This window comes from Artemia sp. Qi Xiang Cuo, chromosome 21, assembly GCF_049724085.1.
Source record: "Artemia sp. Qi Xiang Cuo chromosome 21, ASM4972408v1, whole genome shotgun sequence".
Classification (NCBI taxonomy): Eukaryota; Metazoa; Arthropoda; class Branchiopoda; order Anostraca; family Artemiidae; genus Artemia; species Artemia sp. Qi Xiang Cuo.
The window spans coordinates 870,659-894,021 of record NC_142814.1 but is presented as its reverse complement, the minus strand read 5'-3'; the positions used below and the strand labels follow the sequence as shown (position 1 = coordinate 894,021).

Genomic DNA, 23,363 nt, shown 5'->3' with positions numbered 1-23,363 from the left:
CTCCATGAAAAAACAACTCCCTCAAACAAAAGTCCCTGATTCGGCCCTATTTAATCCCTCTTGGTTTCAGAAAACATTTCTGGTCTACGCTGTTATCATAAAAATAATGAGTAATATTAAACCCCAAAATGAGCAGAATTCGTTCCATATAGGAGGGAGACTGCCACTTCCTCGTGTCCACCTCTACCTCATGGTCACCGAAACTTCGGAAGGTGCTCACTACATCGGAAATTGAGACTTAGTCCGTTTTTATAAGTCAAAACCTCAAAGATCTTTTTGTAATTGGTTCAAAAAGACCTTTGAGGTTAGCTGCCAAAAAGGCAAGATTAGCAATGAAAACGTGTTTTTAATTATTCTTCTATCATTTCAATGAATTGCCTTGTTTCACCTCACTTTATTTTTCAGTCCTGGTTGAACTTCGATGAAGTAAGGATGCTGAGACTGTTTTAAAATTTTTTATTTTAGTTTTAATAGTCGTTTGTTGGTTGTAAGTCTCTTTTCTCTTGTATACACTATTTATGCTTTGCTGAGGACGTCCCTTGGACATAGGGCCGAAATACTCATTCAAATTAGAATTCCACTGTCTTACGAAAAGAATTTTCTATCGTTTTTCTTGTTTTTGATGTTTGTGATGGAAAGGCAGTGCGGTCTTCGCCGCTTTTTACATTAATACCATTACTAGTAATATCAGTACTACTACTGTGACCACTATTACAACTATGCCAAGGGGTATGAAGGTGAAATTTTCAATGAAAATTGAGGGGGAGGTGGATTGAATCACAACGCACCGTCTGTATGCCGGTTGTCAAAAGGGTATAACAGCAATATCTTAGGAACAGTTTTGTGTGTGAAGTTAAAACTTACAGGACTGTTTGTAAGGGATGTAGAACTAACCAAAAGAAAATATTTGCATCCTAATACTACTGCTTCTAATCAAACTACTACTACTGTTACTATTATTAGTACTTCTATTACTGCTACTGCCACTAAAGCTTACGCTACTATAATTAATTCTACTTCCAATACTATTTCTGCTGCTATTAAAGCTAAGGACATTAAGCTGAAACATTTGGGATGTATAGTAACTAAATGGAACTGAATCGAAACACACTCGAGACACATCAGAAATGTTTCAAGAACGGTTGACGGTATTAAGCTGAAACTTTCAGCGTGTGTTGAAGGGGATGTTGAAGAAACCAAAGGTGCTATGCGCATACTGTCACTAATGTTGCTACAACTATTGCTAATGTGCAAGCTAAGGGTATTAAGGTGAAGCTCTTAAGGAATATTTAGGCGGATTTTGAACTAAATCAAAACAAACTATGAGCATGTGGGCTTTCAAAAAGGTGACACAGTAATATCTGAAGAAAAATTATATTATTAGGTTAGACCTTTAAGGGTTAGTTTTGAGGGATTTTGAACTAGCCAGAAGGCACTATGTGTATACTACTAGTATTGTCACTACAGTTACTGTAACAAATGACGCTAAGAGTATTAAGGTGAAACTTTTGGGGAAAATTTAGGAGCAGTTTCAATTAGACAAAAAAACTGTATGCATGCAGGTTTCCAAAAGGGCACATACGCAATATTATAGGCTGCACCACTCTATAATAGCTGAAAATATCATTGAAAATTTTAAAGGGGCTAATTCGATTCAAAATCAAAAGTTCTGGCGCCCTTTTTAAAAGTAAAAAGAGGTTGGAGGGCAAGCAGCCCTTCTCTCAAGCCCCTTCATTTTCTTAAATAATTTCTGAAAATACACTGGCTAATCTGGATAAAACACTGGATACACTGGATAAAACACAAAATTACGAAGAAAGGAAGAAAAGGAGGATCTTATCTTAGTTTTGTGTTTTTTTTTAAGGTTTGGTTTTTTATATTTCAGGAATTATGAAATTAAAAGATACTATTTGTGTCAGGATTAAAAATTGTTGAAAAAGTTTCTCCATAATACAAATAGCAACCATGGGCACTCATAAGCTGAATCCCCCGGGGGGGGGGGGGGGGCAAACCTGGTCTAATTGGCACTTTTAACTATATAATAGAAATCTCAGAACAAAAATATAAAACTAAAGCAGCATCATTCAGCCAGGGGGGGGCTACCCCCCCCCCTTATGGGCGCCCATAATAGCAACCCAAACTATGGATTCTTATAGAAAAAAAAAAGTGAAAAGATATAAAACGAGCGAAAATTAACATTAGTACAGCTGATAACCCCCATGCCTTATTAAGAGTAGAAAACAATTGGCCCTTTACTGAAAAAAAAACACGTTTTAAATATTTTCAATGTTTTTACTTTTATAAATTAAAAATTATCAAAACTTTAAGGAATATATATCAGTATATGTCAATCAAAATGACAATCCACGGTCATTCGATTTCTTGCTTCCAGTAAAACGCAAATTACGTTCTGGCCTTGAGAAGACATGGGGGTTATCAGCCCTACTAGTGTTAATTTTAGCTCGTTTTGAGTTTGACTTGGCTAATTATTGTAATTTCTGTTCGTTTTGAGTTTCATTTATTGATTGATAGTGATTTGCGGTAGTTTTACGCTGGGAAGATTATTTGCCTTCATTTCCCCTCATTTTTCGCTTAATGAAGGTCTTTATTTTTGTTTGAAAAACTTGTTTTGTGGAAAAAGTTTTTAAATTAATAAAAGTAAAATGACGAAATATTTAGTCTTTATATGAGTATTTAACTGATCTTAATTTTTTAATTAAGCATTTTTTACTTTTAGTCTACTGCTACCTATAAATAAATTGAATTTAAGAAAGATGGGGCATCTTCAAATTTTCAGTATTGAGTGGAGTTTGTCATTGAAATTTTAAAGGACTCCTTCATTTTCTGTGGAATAGTCAGTGAAAAAAGTAGAAACATTTGAAAAGGTAAGATTTAAAATAAAAAAATGCCAGTTTTAATTCAGTAATTTATAGTTTAGGCCTGCATTGATGCCATAGTCATATTTGTCCAGCCTTTTGAACCTATCTAATTTAGGGAAGCCAATTCACAAAAATGTAGGCTAGTAGGGGTGGGGCAAAATGCATTTTTACAAGTCTTCGGTTAACCGGGGGGCTAATTTCGAATAAGCTTGCTGCGATTGACTATATTTAAAGAAAGCATGCCAATGATACCAAAAGTATCTGGTAAATTTTTACCAAATCATATTATTGACTTAGGAATAAAGTGAATAGCCTATAGGCCTACCAATTGATGCTTTTTTGGTAAAGTTCTACCAAATCATATTATTGAGTTAGGAATAAAGTTAATACACAATTTGATGCCTTTTTTATGCTGCTGATTAATATAGTTATCATATGTATCAGAAATGAATTTCAACCCCCCCCCCCTATATATGTCAATTCAGGTTGTGGTTGGAGAAATATATACCCTGAATTGGCATATATAGGGGGGCTGAAATTCATTTATGATAGAAATGATTACTAGGCTATATTTGTAATCAGCATAAAAAAGGCATTGAGTGGTATATTCACTTTATGCATAGGCGAAGTCAATAATATGATTTGGTAAATATTTATCTTCATTTCCAACAAAAATGATTATTAGATTTGAAAAGAGCATAAAAAAAGTGGTAAAATTCTACTTTAGCTACTTTTGGCTATTTTGGAATGGGTTTAGGTTAGAAAAATGAAAATTTCAGGGATAGGTCTACAGGCTAATGTATGTCCCAGGAAGTTATTTTGAAGTACCTACCTCCACTCCTCCCTCTAGAGGATCCTGACCTTTGATGACCTTTAAAAATCTGTGTGTTATAAAAGTGAAACCTTTCAAAATAGATCTTCTAGTTAAATGAAGGGTAAAATTCTACTTTAGTTACTTTTGGCTATCTTGGAAAGGGGTTGGGTTAGGAAAATGAAACTTTCAGGGATGGAAGTACATGCTAAGGTTTGTCCCGGGAAGGTACTTTGAAGTACCTACCTCCACTCATCCCCTCCTCTATATAATGGTAAATTACTGTACATTACTAGTTGTTTTTAACTCCTATTTCATCCTATATTACTATCATAAATATAAATCACTGCTTACCTTACACAACTTCTGATTTTAACCTTGTTCATTAAAATATATTCCAAAATCATATTTAAATCCTAAGCCATTTAATTTTCAACCCATGCTGACTTTCTTTATGGTATATGAAACCAGGTTTGTTGTGATGTCACACTTGCCTTATCAGAAACCCTTACCCTTGAGGGTAGCAGGCACATGCCAAACACCTCTGTGTTGATAAGACCATTTAAACTGTATTAATTAGGGAAAGGATTTGACAAGAGAGACCAGTAAAAATAAACTAATCGTTTTTAGAGGACAAATTATGTCATGGGAAGATGTTTTTGAAATCCCTCTTCCACCCAAACTCAAAATTTTCTAAAATTCTACTTTAGAAGCTTTTAAAGTATTTCTAAAGTACTAAAAGATAGAGTGCTAAAAACATCAGAATCAACTTCAGAGGAGACGTTATGTCACGGGAAGAGGTTTTTAAAATCCCCCTTTCCCCCCAAACTCAAAATTTTCCAAAATTCTACTTTAGAAGCTTTTAAAATTTTTCTAAAGCACTAATAGATAGAGTGCTAAAAACATCAGAATTGACTTTAGAGGACACGTTATATCACGAGAAGAGGTTATTGAAATCCCCCTTCCCCCCAAACTCAAAATTGTCCAAAATTCTACTTTAGAAGCTTTTTAAATATTTCTAAAGCACTAATAGATAGAGTGCTACAAAAAGCAGAATCAACTTCAGAGGACAATTTTTGTTATGGGAATATGTTTTTGAAATCCCCCTTCCCCCCAAACTCAAAATTTTCCAAAATTCTACTTCAGAGGCTTTTTTAAATATTTCTAAAGCGCTAAGACATAGAACGCTACAAACAGCAGAATCAACTTCAGAGGACAATTTGTGTTATGGGAATATGTTTTTGAAATCCCCCTTCCCCCCAAACTCAAAATTTTCCAAAATTCTACTTTAGAAACTTTTTAAATATTTTAAAAGCACTAATAGATAGAGCACTACAAATATCAGAATTGACTTCAGAGGACAAATTATGTTACGGGAAGATGTTTTTGGAATCCCCCTTCCCCCCAAACTCAAAATTTTCGAAAATTCTACTTTAGAAGCTTTTTAAATATTTCTAAAGCATTAATAGATAGAGTGCTAAAAACATCAGAATCGACTTCAGAGGATACGTTATGTCACGGGACGTAGTTTTTCTAATCCCCCTTCCCCCCAAACTCAAAAATTTCCAAAATATTAATTTAGAAGCCTTTTTAAATATATATAAATCACTAATAGATAGAGCGCTACAAATTTCAGAATCGACATCAGAGGACACGTTATATCACGGGAAGAGGTTTTCAAATCCCCCTTCCCCCCTAACTCAAAATTTTCCAAAATTTTATTTTAGTAGCTTTTTAAATATTTCTAAAGCACTAAAAGATAGAGAGCTAAAAACATCAAAATTTACTTTAGAGGAGACGCTATATCACAGGAAGAGGTTTTTGAAATCCCCCTTCCCCCCAAACTCAAAATTCTCCAAAATTCTACTTTAGAAGCTTTTTAAATATTTTTAAGGCACTAATAGATAGAGTGCTACAGAAAACAGAATCAACTTAAGAGGACAAATTATGTTATGGGAATATGTTTTTGAAATCCCCCTTCCCCCCAAACTCAAAATTTTCCAAAATTCTACTTTAGAAGCCTTTTAAATATTTCTAAAGCACTATTAGATAGAGAACTACAAATATCAGAATCGACTTCAGAGGACAAATTATGTTACGGGAAGATGTTTTTGGAATCCCCCTCCCCCCAAACTCAAAATTTTCCAAAATTCTACTTTAGAAGCTTTTAAAATATTTCTAAAGCACTAATAGATAGAGTGCTACAGAAACCAGAATCAACTTCAGAGGACAAATTATGTTATGGGAATATGTTTTTGAAATCCCCCTTCCCCCCAAACTCAAAATTTTCCAAAATTCTACTTTAGAAGCCTTTTAAATATTTTTAAAGCACTATTAGATAGAGCTCTACAAAAATCAGAATCCACTTCAGAGGACAAATTATGTTACGGGAAGATGTTTTGGGAATCCCCCTTCCCCCCAAACTCAAAATTTTCCAAAATTCTACTGTAGAAGCTTTTTAAATATTTCTAAAGCATTAATAGATATAGTGCTAAAAATATCATAATCAACTTCAGATTACACGCTATATCAAGGGAAGAGGTTTTTAAAATCCTCCTTCCCCCCAAACTCAAAAATTTCCAAAATTTTTCTTTAAAAGCTTTTTAAATATTTATAAGGTACTAATAGATAGAGCGCTACAAGTTTCAGAATCGACTACAGAGGATACGTTATATCACGGGAAAAGGTTTTCAAAATCCCCCTTCCCCCCTAACTATAAAATGTACGAGACTTTATTTTAGAGTAATTTAAAATAGTTATAGAGGAATAACAGATATATTGCTAAAAACGTGGGACTTAAATTAAGAGGAAACCTGACATTACGTCACTTTGGGTTAGATTTGCCCCGAACCTCCAATCAAGAAAATTACAAAATTTATACTTTAGAAGCTTTTTAAATTTTTCTAAAACACTAATATATATAGCTATAAAAATCAAAGCATCGTCTTCATATGAAAAATTATGTTATGGGTATATGTTTTTTGAAATCCCCCTTCCCCCCAAACTCAAAATTTTCTAAAATTCTACTTTAGGAGCTTTTCAAATATTTCTAAAGCGCTAAGACATAGAGTGCTAAAAAAATTAGCGAGAATCCCCCCTCTCTGTAAAATTGCTTGTGGACAATTCACCCTGAAAATTCTCCTTAGTATTTTTTCATTGGAATAAGACTTTAATCTATATATCGGTTTCTTGGCCACTCCAGAAATGCCCCCTTCCGTGGAAATTATTTCCCAGAAAACAAAACACACAGAAAAAAGCCTCCAGAACATCTCCAAATAAAAAATTGGCAAATAGAATATAAGACAATTAAAAAGAATTTCATATAGTAACTCCGTCAATACCCCACAGTATAACATTTTCTCCTGAAGATTCACTCATCTGAAATTCCTCTCCCAAAGGAAAATTCTCCCCTTAGAAATCCACCCCAAGCACAACTTCCCCCTGGCTAAGTTGCATCTGTGCACTTTTAAACGTTTTATGGAGAGTCTGTAACAACAGAAAGTCCATGCTAGTGTTTTAATACACTCGACAGAAACTTTATGAGTGCATGTACCTATAAAAACAAAAGCATCTCATAACATAATTTGTCCTCTAAAAACAATTTGGATTTTATTTACTGGTTAAGGCTATCTCTTGTCAAATCCCTTCCCTAATTAATACAGTTTAAATGGCCTACAGTTTAGTTAGAAATATGCCTACCTAAAACTTTAAAATTATACTGAAATAACAGAAATTGTATTTTCAGAATTAAAGCCAGAGAAAAAGAAACTGACAACTGAAAATTAAGGTAAATATTATTCTGTCAAAAATTCAATAGGTTATAGACCTTTCATGTAAGCAAATTTCAGGACCCTCCAAAAGGAGAAGGAGTGGAGGTGGGTACTTCAAAATACATTCCCAGGAAATACTTTAGCCTGTTGACCCATCTCTGAAAGTTTCATTTTCCTAACCTAACCCCTTTCCAAGATAGCCAAAAGTAGCTAAAGTAGAATTTTACCAAATTCATTTCCAACAAAATGTTTATTATATTTGGAAAGGGCATAAAAAAGGCATCAAATGGTATGTTTACTTTATTTGTAAGTCAATGATATGAATAACAAAAAAATTTACCAAATTGTCAACAGCAAATTTTTGAATAGCAAAATTCAGCTCTATTTTTGTTAATGGCATTCAAAAAACTTGAAACAATAGGAAAACATTTTGTATTTGAGTTGCCTAATAAATTAGGTTTGAATTGTTATAAATAAGTATTTTTTGAATATCTTACTCTTGAACAACTTGTTTATAAACTAGTAATATGTTTTTAACCACTTTTCAATAACTTAATTAGCATGGGCGCCCATATGGGGGGGGGCAGGTGGGGCTCCCGCCCCCCCCTGGCTGAATGATTCTGCCTTATTTTTATATTTTTGTTCTGAGATTTCTATTATATAGCATTAAAAGTGCCAATTAGACAAGGTTCCCCCCCCCCCCCGGGAATTCAGCTTATGGGTGCCCATGTTAATTAGTGTTGATAACTTCTTTGTGTGGTTACAATTCAGGGTAGGCTATATATTTGCACAGTAGGGGGGTGGGTAGATTTGAATTTGCAACAAAAGCAATTATTATATTCATAAATAGCATAAAAAAGGCATTGACTGATATGTTCACTTGTTATGTCAGTCAATAGTATGAACTGCAAAAAATTTACCAATGTATGTCCTGGGAAGGTATTTTGAAGTACCTGCCTTCACTCCTTCCCCCTTGAAAGGGTCCTGAAATGGTAAATTTGCAGTGGGCCAGATAATTTAGCTAAGATGAAAGTGAAAACATAATTTGATGCCTTTTTTATGCTCTTTCATAATTCAAGAATTGCTTCTGGGGCTAATTGCATCTTAATCCCTTAAAAGGGGTCCCAAAGGTCTTTTATATGAATAATGAAAGAGCATAAAAAAGCATCAAATGAATTTTTAACTTTCAACCTAGCTAAATTATGGGGCCAACTACAAATTTACCATGAAATTTACCCACCCCTGTCCCCTAATGTGCAAATATATACCCTGAATTGGAATATACTATCAATTGTCAACAGCAAAATTTCAAATTGCAAAATTCAGCACTATTTTTGTTGACAGAATTAAAAAAAACTTGAAATGGTAGGAAAACATTTTATATTTGAGTTGCCTAATAAATGAGGCTTGAATTGTTATAAATAAGTATTTTTGGAATATGTTACTCTTGAACAACTTATTTATAAACTAGTTATATGTTTTTAATCACTTTTCAATAACTTAACTAGTGTTGATAACTTCTTTGTGTGGTTACAAAAATGAAATACATTTTGGGCCTCTTTAAGGGCTCAAGATGCAACTAGCCCCAGGAGCAATTCTTGAATTATGAAAGAGCATAAAAAAGGCATCAAATCATGTTTTCACTTTCATCTTAGCTAAATTATGTGGCCCACTGCAAATTTGTCTTTTAAATTTGCCTACATGACAGGTCTATACATATCTCTGGCTTTAGTTCTGAAAATACAATTCATGTTATTTGAGTAGAATTTTAAGCCATATCAATGTTTTTTGTTTTTTTTTCAAAATTTAGGAAATATATTTCCATATCTTTAAAACCTTTTAAATTGAGATTGAGCAAAGTTGTGAAGCTGAAAATAATTTTGTTGTACTTCATTTAAGCAGAAGATCTATTTTGCAAAGTTCCACTTCTATAACTCAGATTTTTAAATGTCATCAAAGGCTAAGACCCTCTAGAGAGAGAAGGAGTGGAGGTAGGTACTTTAAAATACCTTCCCATACTGTAGACCCATCCCCAAAAGTTTTATCTTCCTAATCTAACCCCTTTCCAAGATAGCCAAAAGTAACTAAAGTAGAATATTACCCAGATTGGTATGGAAGAGGAGTGTACATAGGTGGGTTGGCCTCAGGCGGCTTGGTGGCACAGAGTTTTTAGTAGTAGTAGTAGCAGTATTTTTCTAACCCAGGGGACATATAGTGACTTTCAATGTGTCTCCTTTTTGCTGTCAGTAGATTCATGTCCCCCAGTAGTTTAAAGTGCCATAACTTTTAGTAAGGTTTAAGACACAATATGTTGAATTGTTCTCTGTCCGTCTCCCTAAGATGAAATCAGAGGTCCAAATATCCCTCTCCAAAAAAGACTCTGAATTCTTTAACTTGATTTCCTATTAAAATAGAATTGGGCAAGATTTAAGGTTAGGGGCTCTTAGTAGGCTATCTAGGAAAGTAGTTTAGTTAAGTAAATAAAATTTTTAGGAGTGAATCCATGGCCTAAAATATATTCTTGGAAGTTGTTGTCAACCTTCATTTCAGCAGAAGAACTATTTCTTAAAATTTAGCATGTATAACACAAAGATTATTATAGATCATCAAAGGTCAGTGCCCTTTTGAGAGGAAGTAGCTGCTTCAAAATACCAACTCACCCCAGGGTATATTTCAGGCCAGGGATTCACTCCTGAAAGTTTCATTCACCTAATTCAAGTACTTTCCAAGATAGCAAGAAGCCCCTAATATAGAATTTTATCCTAAAAGAAAATGCTAAAACATTTGGTTAATTGAAACAACCTTCCATTTATGACATATTGACAGAGTGAACACACTACTTGCTGTCTTCTTTAAGGGTCTTCAAATATAATGGGTGTTTTTTCACTCATCAATGTGCTAAAATCTTACATCTTTTGTCAAAAAAACGTTTAGAAGTGAAATCTTTGAACAAAGATCTTACATCTTTTGTTGTTTTTATGTAAACGTGGTCCATCATTCTACTCTGATCAGCGGTCTAAGAACTATGATGAGTATATCATCAAAGTTCTCTCATCATTGTTCTATATGGCAGAACAGTGGTGTTCTTCACACTTTTTGCTAACATCAGTGAGCTGTAAGATCTTAGAACAAAGATGAGTTAAAAAACGATAATCTTTGCAGAAAGATGCAAGATAACGGTCCTATAGGCTAATAATCATTTCACTCACAAATGTACCCCAATACTTGCTTGATGTTCTCATACATAGACTTCGTTAGTGCTAGCCTTTATAGGCACTAGCTTTTCTGAAATTATTTCAAAATTTGTTTAAAGGAGTTTCAAGTAGGTAATAAAGTAGTTTTAAAAGTAGGCTAGTAATCATTTCACCCACAAATGAACCCAATATCCTCCTGATCCACCATGGAAAAATTGGGGTAGCAAAGTAGCGATGCTACTTGGCAGTTTTGAAATTTGTTGGCAGATTTTTTCTGAAAATACCGTTTTTACATATAAAAATACTTTTTGCTCAAAGAAAAGCTGTCAAAACACAAGTTGTGCTGCTAAGTGTTAGCAGCTATTGGAATTCTGTTGGTCTGCTACTGGTAGTTTTTGAACTTTCCTATTTTGTATGGTAGTTATGAAATTTCCTGCTCCTGATGTTAGTAGCTATTGGAATTCTGTTGTTCTGCTACTGGTAGTTTTTGAACTTTCCTATTTTGTATGGTAGTTATGAAATTTCCTGCTCCTGATGTTCCAATCCATATACCTAATTGGTACTAGCCTATATAGGCAGGCCTGGACTACCCAAAAGACCCAGGCCTAGGCATACACAATGTCAGAGGGCACAGTAAGTCATCACTGAGTGATTCTTTTTTTTTTAATAAAAAGTGGACTGATATGATTGATCATCAAAGTGCCAGATATGCCCCCCCCCCTCCCCCAGCTGAAATTAGTTTCATTCAAAAACAAAAATAAGTGCATAATTTAAGCATCAACAGAAAGGGATCAGTTTTATTTAGTATATATTAACCTTTATAGTACTATAAAGTACCTTTATAGAACTATATAGTACTTCTATGGTACCAAATGACTCACTTTTCAGTTTTTACTGTCATTTGTTTTGGGAAAATTGGCTCTAACTTTGCCCCCTCCCCAGGATTTTGACTAAATTACACCACTGCTACTCTGACAGTGTATAACTAGACTGATTTAAGATAAGGGATAAATAAATTATCAGGGCTATGTATGGAACCATCAGGGGGGGGATGCAATTTGTTTGTTTCTAGAGCGGCAATATGATGCCAGCACGCCAGTCATTCGGTATGCTTTCCGTTGTCCATACAGCTGAGAAGATTATCTGGAGCCACAGAATTATTGCTGCATCTGGCGAAAGCCAAACATAAGCCGCTTTACCAAAATTCACATCTACAATGCGTCAGTCAGCACTGTCCTGCTGTATGGAGCTGAGACGTGGCCAGCTGCCAAATCTATCCTCAGTGCTGTTGATGTTGCTCAGACAAAACATCTCCAAAGAATCAAAAGACTTCACTGGACTGACTTCGTTAGCAACCAGACTCTCCTATCACGTACGGCTCAAACTCTTTTCTCGACGCAGCTTGCCCAGCGTACTGTTCGGTGGTACGGCCACCTCCTTCGCATGCCACGCGACGCCCCAGCACGGGTCGCATTCGACTTCGACCCCACCCTACACGGATGGAAACGACCCAGAGGACTCCCACCCACTAGGTGGAAAGACAAAGCCGATGAATTTCTCACCCAAGCCCACATCCTGATGGAAGAAGCTGCGATCCTGGCAAGCGATAGGTCAACCTGGAGGCGCCTAGTCTCATCGTTATCTACGCCGAACCCTCGGCAGGAGCCTTAAGTCAAGTAAGTCATTTGAAAAGTGCATACAAAAGAATATAGTGGTCCATTCACCTTGTCCCTATGTTCTTTGTAGAATCTTATATACATTGATCTTATTTTCATTTTCTTTCACATATCATTTTCCTTTTAGTGTTTAGTTTTTCTTTTAGTTTTTAGGCATTTACTTAGACCTACTTAGACTTAGTTTCACCCATGCCAATTGGTGCATAAGGTGGAATTGCTGCCTCTCCACAACAACTTCTGAAGAGCTTGTGGTCAGAGGTGAAGCAAAGATGTACCCATTAGTGTAGCCTCCCTTGCTAGGCATCAGCCAAGCAATGCTTTTTGCCATGTGTGCCTTCAAATACTGGGGGAACCAAACGTCATGAGGGAGCCTGCCATTGCCCATACAGACCATATGGCCCCAATACTGCCATCTATTATTTCAAATTCTCTCAACTACCAAATGGTGGCTTTTATTCTTTTTTTATGTATGAAGGTGTTTTTAATCCTATCTATGGATACCCAGAATGCCCTAGAGGCTATTATTTTCCAAATTTTGTATTTGCTTTTCAAGCTGTTCTATCAATGCTCATGTCTTGTATCCATACATTAGTACAGAGAGGACATGGCTCTTTAGGAGTTGGAGTTTGAGTTTTGGAGGGTATGCAGAGTTATTCCATACTTAATTTAGTTTGGTAAAAGCATTGCCTGTACCTTCTTCAATGGTGATTCTGCTGATGACATTGCACTCCTTTTTCATCTAAGGAAAGACTTACAGCAGAACATCACATAGCTTGTAAATGGAGCTGGATGTATGATTGGCAATCAGTACCCAAAAAATAAATCTAATGTGCAACAATGTTAATTCAGTGCTGGGTCAGCCACTGATGGTTGGTTCTGATGAGCTAGAGGAGGTTGCAGAATTTAAGTATATTGGAAGCCTCATAAACTCTGATGGAAGCCTTGAGTGTGAGATCATTACAAACATTGCATTGGGACCTACGCTTTTTATTCCTTATATAAATGACATGGAAGATAATCGTGTGATTCATCTGCATCAATTGCTGATGACACCACAACACATATAGTCATCGAGAAACATGATGACACAATTATAGCCCTCCTGCCTCTACAGACAGATCTTTTGGAAATTGAAAAGGGGTCTGATGTCTGGATGGTCAAATTCAATGCATCAAAAACAAACAAAAATACCATACATACACCCTAGCTTTGTCTTCTTGAACAAAGCTATAAAGAAAGCTGATGAGCCAAGTCTCATTTGAATCCACTTCTCCACAAATCTATCTTGGAACACCCACTATGATTGCGTAAGAACATCATGCACAAGAAAACTGTGGGCAACCTTTTGCTGCAAAAACCTTGTGCTGCTCAGCTTAATCATTCCACTTTTCAATTCTTCTATCAGACCCATTGCCGAGTATGGATACCTGTTGTATGCTGGTGCTTCAAAAACATTGCTGGCAACACTCCAAAAGATCCGAAACAGGGCTGGTTTAGCTGTTCCCCATGACTCTCTCTAGTCTGGTGAGAGGTTTGATGTAGCATCAATGGCCGTTTTCTATGAACACTTAAATTCACCTTCTTCTCTAGAGCTTGAATTGTGCCTTCAATTGTCCAACTAATAAGGCAAATAAAAATGCACACATCTTAGTCCAATTATCTTGAGGCTGGCAAGCCAAAAACAAAGTACTTGAAGAACAGCTTCATCCAATGTTGCACTTTGATCTGGAATGATCTTCCCAAGGATATTATCCCCAAAAGGTTCTCTGTTGACTCTTCAAAAGAAGATAAAAACCTCCATAAAAGACTAGCAGCAAATTAGGTTTTTAATTGTGCCTGGTGCTGCAGTTAGGAATATATATATATATATATATATATATATATATATATATATATATATATATATATATATATATATATATATATATATATATATATATATATATATATATATATATATATATATATATATATATATATATATATATATATATATATATATATATATATATATATATATATATATATATTCTCCATTATATCAATTTAGTCATATGCTATTGCTCCTAATTACACTGATTGTCTTCTCAGTTATCTATGTGTGTGATTCCGGAATTATTATCGGTATCAAGACCAGTATACACTGATATAACTATACTGGTGCTAATAGTTTTCTCCCTGGAAATATATACAGGGGTATATACTCACGATAGTATATACCCCTGTAGAACCAACTGATGAAGATAGTAGTGACTCATATGAGTTTTACTTTCAGCTACAGGAACAAATGGACAGGGTCCCATACAGAAATACAGTATTTTTATTGGGGATTTTAAGGCCTTGGTCAGTATAAACAGGGATAGATGGTATTCTCGCGAAGGTAAATTTGGTGTAGAAAAAGAGAACAGTAATTGTCATAGCTTTGCCGGGAGCTTATTTTAATCAATGTTTAAATGGGACTACTTCATATGTTGAAAAAGGGGGGAAGAGGACATTACCAACGTAGCTACCCTTGCCAGCAACTATGTGATAATCCCTATGAAAAAAAAAAACTGTTCGAGGAACTCCTATTAAAAAACGCGGAAACAACTCCCCTAAATCTACATTTTAACACATGAGCCTTTGTATTACACTTATAATGTTTCCGTTGAGGAAGACACTGTTGCAAGACACTGAAGACACTATTGCTCCTAATTACACTGATTGTCTTCTCAGTTTATAACTTATCAATGTGTGTGATTGAGTTCATAATTTACCAAAATATTATTGGAAATGATTAAAAAAATTTGATAGTAATGTAAAGAAACCTGACAATTTGATTAGTATGAATATGGTACATATTATAAAGTTAGACTCTCATTTGATTAGTGCTTTTATTTTTTGTATATTCCTTGGTCTGCATATGGGAGTGTCAGAGGGGGCTGCATTTGCAATAGAATTGATTAGTATATTCAGAAAGTGCATAAAAAAGGAATCAAATAGTGTATTAATTTCATCAGTATAAAAATAATAGAATCTGGTATATACAAAACCATTCAAAGGAGGGGGAGTGCAACTGGTCCAGCTGTGATTGTGTGATTTATTATGTTGCTCGTAATATAACGCATTCCTTCATTCCATTCGACAGGTCATGCTTGTTGTTGTATGTCTTCTAAGTGGAGATAAATATTTTATGTGCATCATTTTTGTTTACAATTTTACATGAGTTTTGCTTGTCTTCTAATCGCAGATTTCGTTTTACGTAATTTTGATTTGTGATGCTCGTTGTCCCATGTCTATTAACAATGACTTCGTTGCTCTTCATTTTTGTTCATCATTACCCCTGACATTTTTGTCGCGCATTTTGCTTTAGCTATTCATTTTTATCATGTTTAATTTCACACATGTCATAAAAACAAAAAAAAATATAGAATATCCCGTGAGGATAATAATTTAAGTTCCTCTTTAAATGCATTTGAATGTGACGTCATTCCTATGAAATTTTTCTCTCAAATTATTGCTTTAAATTTTTCCAAAGTCATGACCTATCTAGATTGTGATTATTGAGCAGTTTAAGAAAAATACAGCCATGCATATATACATATACAATTTGATTTTTTAGGCTAAAAATGTATCTAGTCTTTATCTTGCATTAATCAAGTTTATTTCCTATGTTTTGTTAGTTTGTTTACTTGTTCACCTACTAACAATTGATCATTAAATTTCCTTGTTATATTATTAAGAGAGATAACTAACATGCCTCTGAGAGAAAATTACATCATACCTCAGAGAAGTAGCTCACTGCAACCAGGAGGTTGCTCTTTACTTTCAGATTTAATGTAACCAAACTGTGCTATTTTTATGTACATATTGTTTCCAATGCACCATTTCTTAGAGTTTCGACCAGTATTGCAACAGTGACTCCTTACTTGAAGTCATGACTGTAAAAACCTTCATATATGTAACTTTATTTTTTCTGACATTTAATGACAAAATTAATTTTTGTTTTCAAATAAAAGTAAAGAGCGACCTTAAAGCCTCAAACTAACACAAACTATTCCGTATTCCAAGGTTGGAGGAGGAGCTTTCGTAGCTGTGTTGGGTTCAGGCCACTTGGTGCTATGGTAAGTTGTTAGTGTAGCAGTATTTCAAAATAATTTCAATGATTTAAAGAACATGAAAATTGGAACTTGGAATGTTATGACGTTAAAAATGACCATTGTATCGACATTTTGACAGGCGAATTCAGACGATTCGAACTGGACTTAATAGGAATTTCAGAAACTCATATCCCAGGGGTAGGAATGCGTGTAATTAGGTAATATAGAATTTTTTTACTCAGGCAGAAAGGATGAGGTACATAGACAGGGAGTAGGGCTCATGATGAATAAGGAAGCTGTTAAGGCTTGTTTAGGCTGGGAAGGTAGTAATAATAGAATACTAATTGCTCATTTTATGACTAGAAAGTTCAGGGTATCAGTTATAGTAGTATACGCCCCTGTAGAACCGACTGACGGAGATACTAGTGACTCAGATGAATTTTACTTACTGTTACAGGAGCAAATAGACTGGGCCCCAGGTAGAAATATGATGTTTTTACTAGGGGATTTTAACTCCCAGGTCAGTAGAAATAGGGATAGATGGTATCCTAGCCTAGGTAAATTTGGTGTAGGAAAAGAAAACAGTAATGAATACAGACTTTTGCAATTTTGTAAGTATAACAATCTAGTTATAACCAATACTGTGTTATTGATGTTAAAAAATAAAGATCATCATCTAGTAGTGTCAAGGGTTAGTTTAAAGCTGAAATTTCGGAAGGGGGATTACCTCCCGAGAAGTCATGACGTTGGTAGACTCTAGGATGAGAATTTGAGAGAAGCTCTCCAGGAATAGTTGAATACTAAACTTAAGAGTTTAAAATTTGATAATGTGGACGATGGTTGGAATAATTTTAGAAAAATAATTTGTGAAGTTGCTGAAGGTGTCTTAGGGAAAAAAGCATCTAAGAATCGTAGTGAAAAAGCCTTATGTTTAATAGAAAGGAGAAAGGACTTGTACAAGAATTATCTGATGGATAAATCATATGAAAACAAAAGGAATGTAAAGAAAGTGGAGAAAGCATTTAAATATGAACTAAGGAGGTGTGAAGTGGAGGCCATGGATAAAATTGCCGAGGATCTGGAAGATACAGCTAGACGGTATAATAGTAAAATATTGTACTGGCATGTCAATAAATTGAGAGGAAGTACTCAATCCGGACTTGGCCCAGTTAAAGGTAGGAATGGGGCCATAATTAGTAATAACAAAAGAGTTAGAAAGAGATCGACAGAAGCTTTGGAGAATTTGTAAATTTAAGACAGAGTTGCGTAAAAATATATATATGAAAATAAAAAAATGTGCGATACCTTGGATGTGAAGGAAGATTTGTTTTATGAGGAAGAATTAGCGGCAGTACTAAAAGGATTAAAAAATAATAAGGCTCCAGATGCTGATAGGGTGGTAAATGAGTTTCTTAAATATGGTGGCTCTGAGGTTAGAAATAAGTTACTGAAGATTATGAATAGGATTTTTGAAATAGAGGAAGTACCTAACAATTTTAGGAAAACCTTAATTAAGCCACTTTATTAAAAAGGGGTTAATAGTGAGTGTTGTAATTATCGAGGCATTATTCTGGTCTCTGTAGGTAGCAAATTACTTATGATACCTTTTAGACTGAGAGATGCCGTAGACAAAGTTTTAAGAGAAGAACTGTGCGGTTTTAGAAAAGGTAGAGGATGTGTCGACCAAATTTTCACTCTTAGCTTAATAATTGAAAAGTGCTTTTATTTTTTGTATATTCCTTGGTCTGCATATGGGACTGTCAGAGGGGGCTGCATTAGCAATAGAATTGAGTTGTAGAATAGAATCGTAGTTGAGTTGTCAAAGACCTTTAGTCCTCAGTTTTATAGATTATGAGCAAGCGTTCGACTCTGTTGATAGAAGAGCTTTAGTAAAGGTTTTATTCTTGTATGGTATACCAGTCAAATACATTAAAGTGATAAGTGCTATGTACGAGAATAACACTGCTGCGGTTAAGGTAGGAAGTGAGGTTAACAGCTGGTTTTGTATTAAATCAGGAGTTAAGCAGGGTTGTGTTCTATCCCCCTTTATATGGATTATTTTGATGGACTTTGTTTTAAGGAGCACAGGAAAGGCAATGGGAGACCACGGAGACTTTTTCCAAAGGGAAGAAAAAGTCTCCGGGACTTAGAGTATGCTGATGATTTAAGCATCCTAGATGAAAGTGTGAGCAAAATGAATGAACTTTTAGAGGTTTTGCAAGTTCAGGGAGCTAGAATAGGTTTAAAAATTAATGTTAAGAAGACAAGTCACTAAGGCTAGGAATAAAAGAAGAGGAAATGGTGATGTTGGGTAATGAAAAAATTGATCATGTGGGCAGCTTCACTTACCTTGGTAGTATCATAGGCAGTGCAATCATGCTGCCTAAGTAAAGAACGATGTTGGTACAATGTATTATTTATTTTTTGTTATTTTCCAGACCAGGGCACTTCGTATCGAAGGAGTTGTCGTAGAAACTTCGAAAAGGGCTCATTTGATTGGAAATTGGAATGGCTAGTGCTCTTTTTAATAGACGAAAGTGATTGGAAGGCAACTTACGTCCCTTCCACGCTCACCATTTGCCCAAACACATCCAATCAAATTTTGAGATAGCCATTTTATTCAGCGTAGTTGATTTCCAGATAGAAATTAAGTTTTTGAGGAGGAAACTCCCCAACAGCCTTCAGGGCAAGAGTTGTAAGTTGTGCCCTGGGGATATATAAGATTTTTATAGAAAGTGCTGTCGTAGAAACTTCAGAAAAGACATTCGATTGGAAATTCAAAGGGTTAGTGCCCTTTTTAATAGTCGAATGTGATTGGAGGGCAGCTAACCCCCCTCTCACGCCCACCTTTTCCCGAAACACATTCAATCAAAATTTTGAGATAGCCATTTTGTTCAAAGTAGTTGAAAGTTCAGAAAATTAGGTCTTTTAGGATGACAACCCCCTCAGAGGCCTCAGGGCAAGGGTTGTAAGTTATACCCTGGGGGCATATAAGGTTTTTTTATAGAAATCGATTTCGTAGAGACTTCAAAAAGGGCTCATTCGATTGGAAATTGAAAGGGCTAGTGCCCTTTTTAATAGTTGTTATTGGCGGGCAACTAGTCCCCCTTTGAAGGTGAATATTATTCCATATATAGTTAATCAAAATTTTCAGATATCTGTTATGTGAAATATGGTTGACAGTTTTAGAGATCAGGTCTCTAAGAATGATACTCGACTCCCAGCTTTAAGGGCAGGTGTTGCAGTTAATCGTAGGAAGTATATAAAGCTTTTTTTAGAAAATGTTGTCGTAAAAACTTCAAACAAGGCTCATTCAACTGGAAATTGAAAGGGCTAGTGCCCTTTTTAATAGGCTAGACGAAACTGATTGGAGGGCAACTAACCTCCCTCTCGCACCCACAGTTTCCCCAAACACATCCAATCAAAATTTTGAGATAGCCATTTTTTTCAGCGTAGTTGAAAGTTTCGGATAATATGTCTTTGAGGATGATCAACCCCCTCCCCACACCCCTCAGGGCAAGGGTTTTAAGTTATGCCCTGGGGGCATATGTGGTTTTTTATAGAGCGTTGTAATAAAAAAAACTTCGAAGGGCTAGGGCCCTTTTTAATAGTCAAAAGTGATTGGAGGAAAACTAACACCCCTTCCACGCCCATTATTTCCCCAAAAACATCTAATACAAATTTTGAGATAGCCATTTTGTTCAACGTAGTTGAAAAGTCCGGAAAGTATGTCTTTGAGGATGACACTCCCACCACAGCCCTCAGTGCAAACGGATATAAGTTATTCCCTTGGGGCATATAAGGTTTTATAGAAAGCGTTGTCGCAGGAACTTCGAAAAGGGCTCCTTCGATTAGAAATTGAAAGCGCTCGTGCCCTATTTAACAGTCGAAAGTGATTGGAGGGCAACTAACGCCTAACATTTTGTACCATTTCTCAAGCTTACCATTTCCTCAAACACATCCAATCGAAATTTTGGGATAAATATTTAGTTCAACGTAGTTGAAAGTTATAGAAATTAGGTCTTTGCCAGTGTTGTCGTAGAAACTTCAAAAAGGACTCATTCAATAGGGAATTGAGAGGGCTAGTGCCCTTATTAAAAGACAAAAGCTATCGGGGGGCGAATCCCCCCCCCATACCCATCATTTCCCCAAACACTTCCGATCAACATTTTGATATAGCAATTTTGTTGAACGTAGTTGAAGGGTCCGGAAAATTATGTTTTTGAGTATGACAAACCCCAACAGCCCTCAGGGCTAAGGTTGTAAGTTATTCCCTGGGGGCATATAATGTCATACAGAAAGTGTTGCCGTAAAAACTTCAAAAAAGGGTCTTTCGATTGGAAGTTGAGAGGGCTATTGCGCTTTTTAGTAGTCAAAAGTACTCAGACGGAGAATCGTCCCCCCCCCCCCCAACGCCCATCATTTCCCCAAACATTTCCGATCAACATTTTGGTATGGTCATTATGTTCAACGTAATTGAAAGGTCTAGAAATTATGTCTTTGAGGATGACAACCCTCCCCGCATAGCCCTCAAGACAAGGGTCGGTAAGTTATAACCTTTGGTCATATAAGGGTTGAACAGGACGTTTTGTCGTAGAAGCTTCAAAAAGGGCTCATTCGATTGGAAATTGAGAAAACTAGTGTCTTTTTTATTAGTCAAAAGTGATCAGAGGGCAAATGTCTCCCTCCACGCCTATCATTTCCACAAACACTTCCAATCAAAAGTTTGATACAGCCATTTTTTAAGCCTATCAGAAAGGTCTGGAAATTATGTCTTTGAGGATAACAAATCCTCCCAGCCCTCAGAGCAAGGGTTGTAAGTTGGGCCCTGGGGACAATAGTGTTTTTATAGAAAGTGTGGTCATATAAACTTCAAAGGGGGCTCATTGGATTGCTACTGAGACGCTCTAGTGCTCTTTTTAAGAGTCAAAGTGATCAGCGGGCAGCTACCCTCTCACCCCTGCACACATGTCGTATTGTCCCGAAACGCGTCTAATAGAAATTTTGAGATAGACATTCTGCTCAAAATAGTCTAAATATCATATAACAAGGCTTTTGGAGCTGAAACAAACTCCAGAGTTTAAGGGCAAGGGTTGTAAGTTATGTCCAGGGCGTATTAAAAGTTTTTATGGAAGGGATGGCTGTTTAACTTCAGAGGCTCAGTCTTTCTCCCTGAAAAATACTATGTCAATATAAAACGAACAGAAATAAATAAAAAAACTTTTTGCACAAAATAAGTTTTTGAAAAAAAAGTAAAGAACTCCATTAAACCAAACTACTACTACTACTAACAACTCACCGCAGCATCAAGCCGCCTGAGGCCAACACAGCTAAGCACGCTCCTCCTCCACCCCAATCTATTCAAAGCCTCCCTTTTTACACCCGCACACGAAGTTCCAATTTACTTTAAAACTTTCTTTATGACGTCCTCCCACCCCAGACGGGGGCGACCTGCTTTCCGTTTAGCCCTAGACAGTTGGTCCACAAGAACAATCTTCGGCAATCTGTCATCCTTCATCCGCACAACATGCCCTAACCATCTCAACCTTCCTTTCATAATAGCCCTAGAGAGCGGTATTGAACCACATTTTTCGTATAGCCCATTGTTTGAAATACGGTAAGTCAGCCGGGTACCCAGAACAATCCTTAAGAAATTTCTCTGGAAAAAATCTAGCAAATCTTCATCCACTTTTCGGAGCGCCCTTGCTTCAGAGCCATATTTGACCACTGTCATCACTGTAGCTTCTAATATTCTACTGTTGGTTTGCAGACTTATCTTCCTATCCTTCCAAACTTTTTTTTAACTGTGAAAAAAAAACCTGAGCCTTGGCTATTCTACTTTTAACATTTTCACTGCTCCCACCATCTTTACTAACTACCAAGGTAAGTGAAGCTGCCCACCTGATCAATCTTTTCATTACTCAACGTCACGTTTTCTTCTTCACTTATTCTTAGCCTTAGTGACTTAGTCTTCCTAACATTAATTTTCAAACCAATTCTAGCACACTGAACTCGCAAAACCTCTAAAATTTCATTCATTTTGCTCACACTTTCATCTAGGATGCTTAAATCATCAGCATAATCCAAGTCCAGGAGACTTTTTTCTCCCCATTTGATTCCGTGGTCGCCCATTGCCTTTCCTGTGCTCCTTAAAACAAAGTCCATCAAAATAATCCATATAAAGGGAACCCTGCTTTAATACGATTTAATACGAATACCAGCTGCTAACCTTATTTCCTATCTTAACCGCGGCAGTGTTATTCTTGTACATATCACTAATCACTTTAATGTATTTGTCTGGTATACCAAACAAGGATAAAACCTTTACTAAAGCTCTTCTATCAACAGAATCAAACGCTTGCTCATAATCTATAAAACTGAGGACCAAAGGTGTTTGAAAACTCGGGCACTTCTCAATTATCAGCCTAAGAGTGAAAATTTGGTCGACATATCCCCTATATTTTCTAAAACTGCATTGTTCTTCTCTTAAAGCTTTGTCTACGGCATCTCTCAGTCTATAAAGTATCATATTACTAGGTAATTTACTACCTAAAGGGACCAGACTAATGCCTCGATAATTACCACACTACCTTTTATCACCTTTCTTAAATAGTGGTTTAATTAAGGTTTTCCTAAAATCGTTAGGTACTTCCCCTTTTTCAAAAATCATATTCATAATCTTCAGTAACTTATTTCTAACCGTAGAGCCACCATATTTAAGAAACTCATTTACCACCCTATCATTACCACGAGCCTTATTATTTTTTAATCCTTTTAGTACTGTTGCTAATTCCTCCTCACAAAACAAATCTTCTTTCAAATCCAAGGTATCACAAACTTTTTCATTTCCCTCTATATCTTTTCTTGCAACTCAATCTCGGATAAGCAAACTCTCAAAATGTTCGGCCCATCTCTCTTTAATTTTTTCATTGTCAGTAATTGCGGACCAGTTCA

At 35.8% G+C, this 23,363-nt stretch overlaps 1 protein-coding gene across 1 annotated transcript in view; it reads left to right on the top strand.

Annotated features, from left to right (window-relative positions):
- Positions 1 to 2,736: 2,736 nt before the first annotated feature.
- LOC148939129 (pyruvate kinase-like) overlaps positions 2,737 to 23,363 on the top strand; it is a 122,699-nt gene continuing 102,072 nt past the window's right edge. The window contains exon 1 of the mRNA XM_089107003.1: positions 2,737 to 2,885. The gene's annotated coding sequence lies outside the window, so the exon portion shown is untranslated. The remainder of the gene's footprint in view (positions 2,886 to 23,363) is intronic.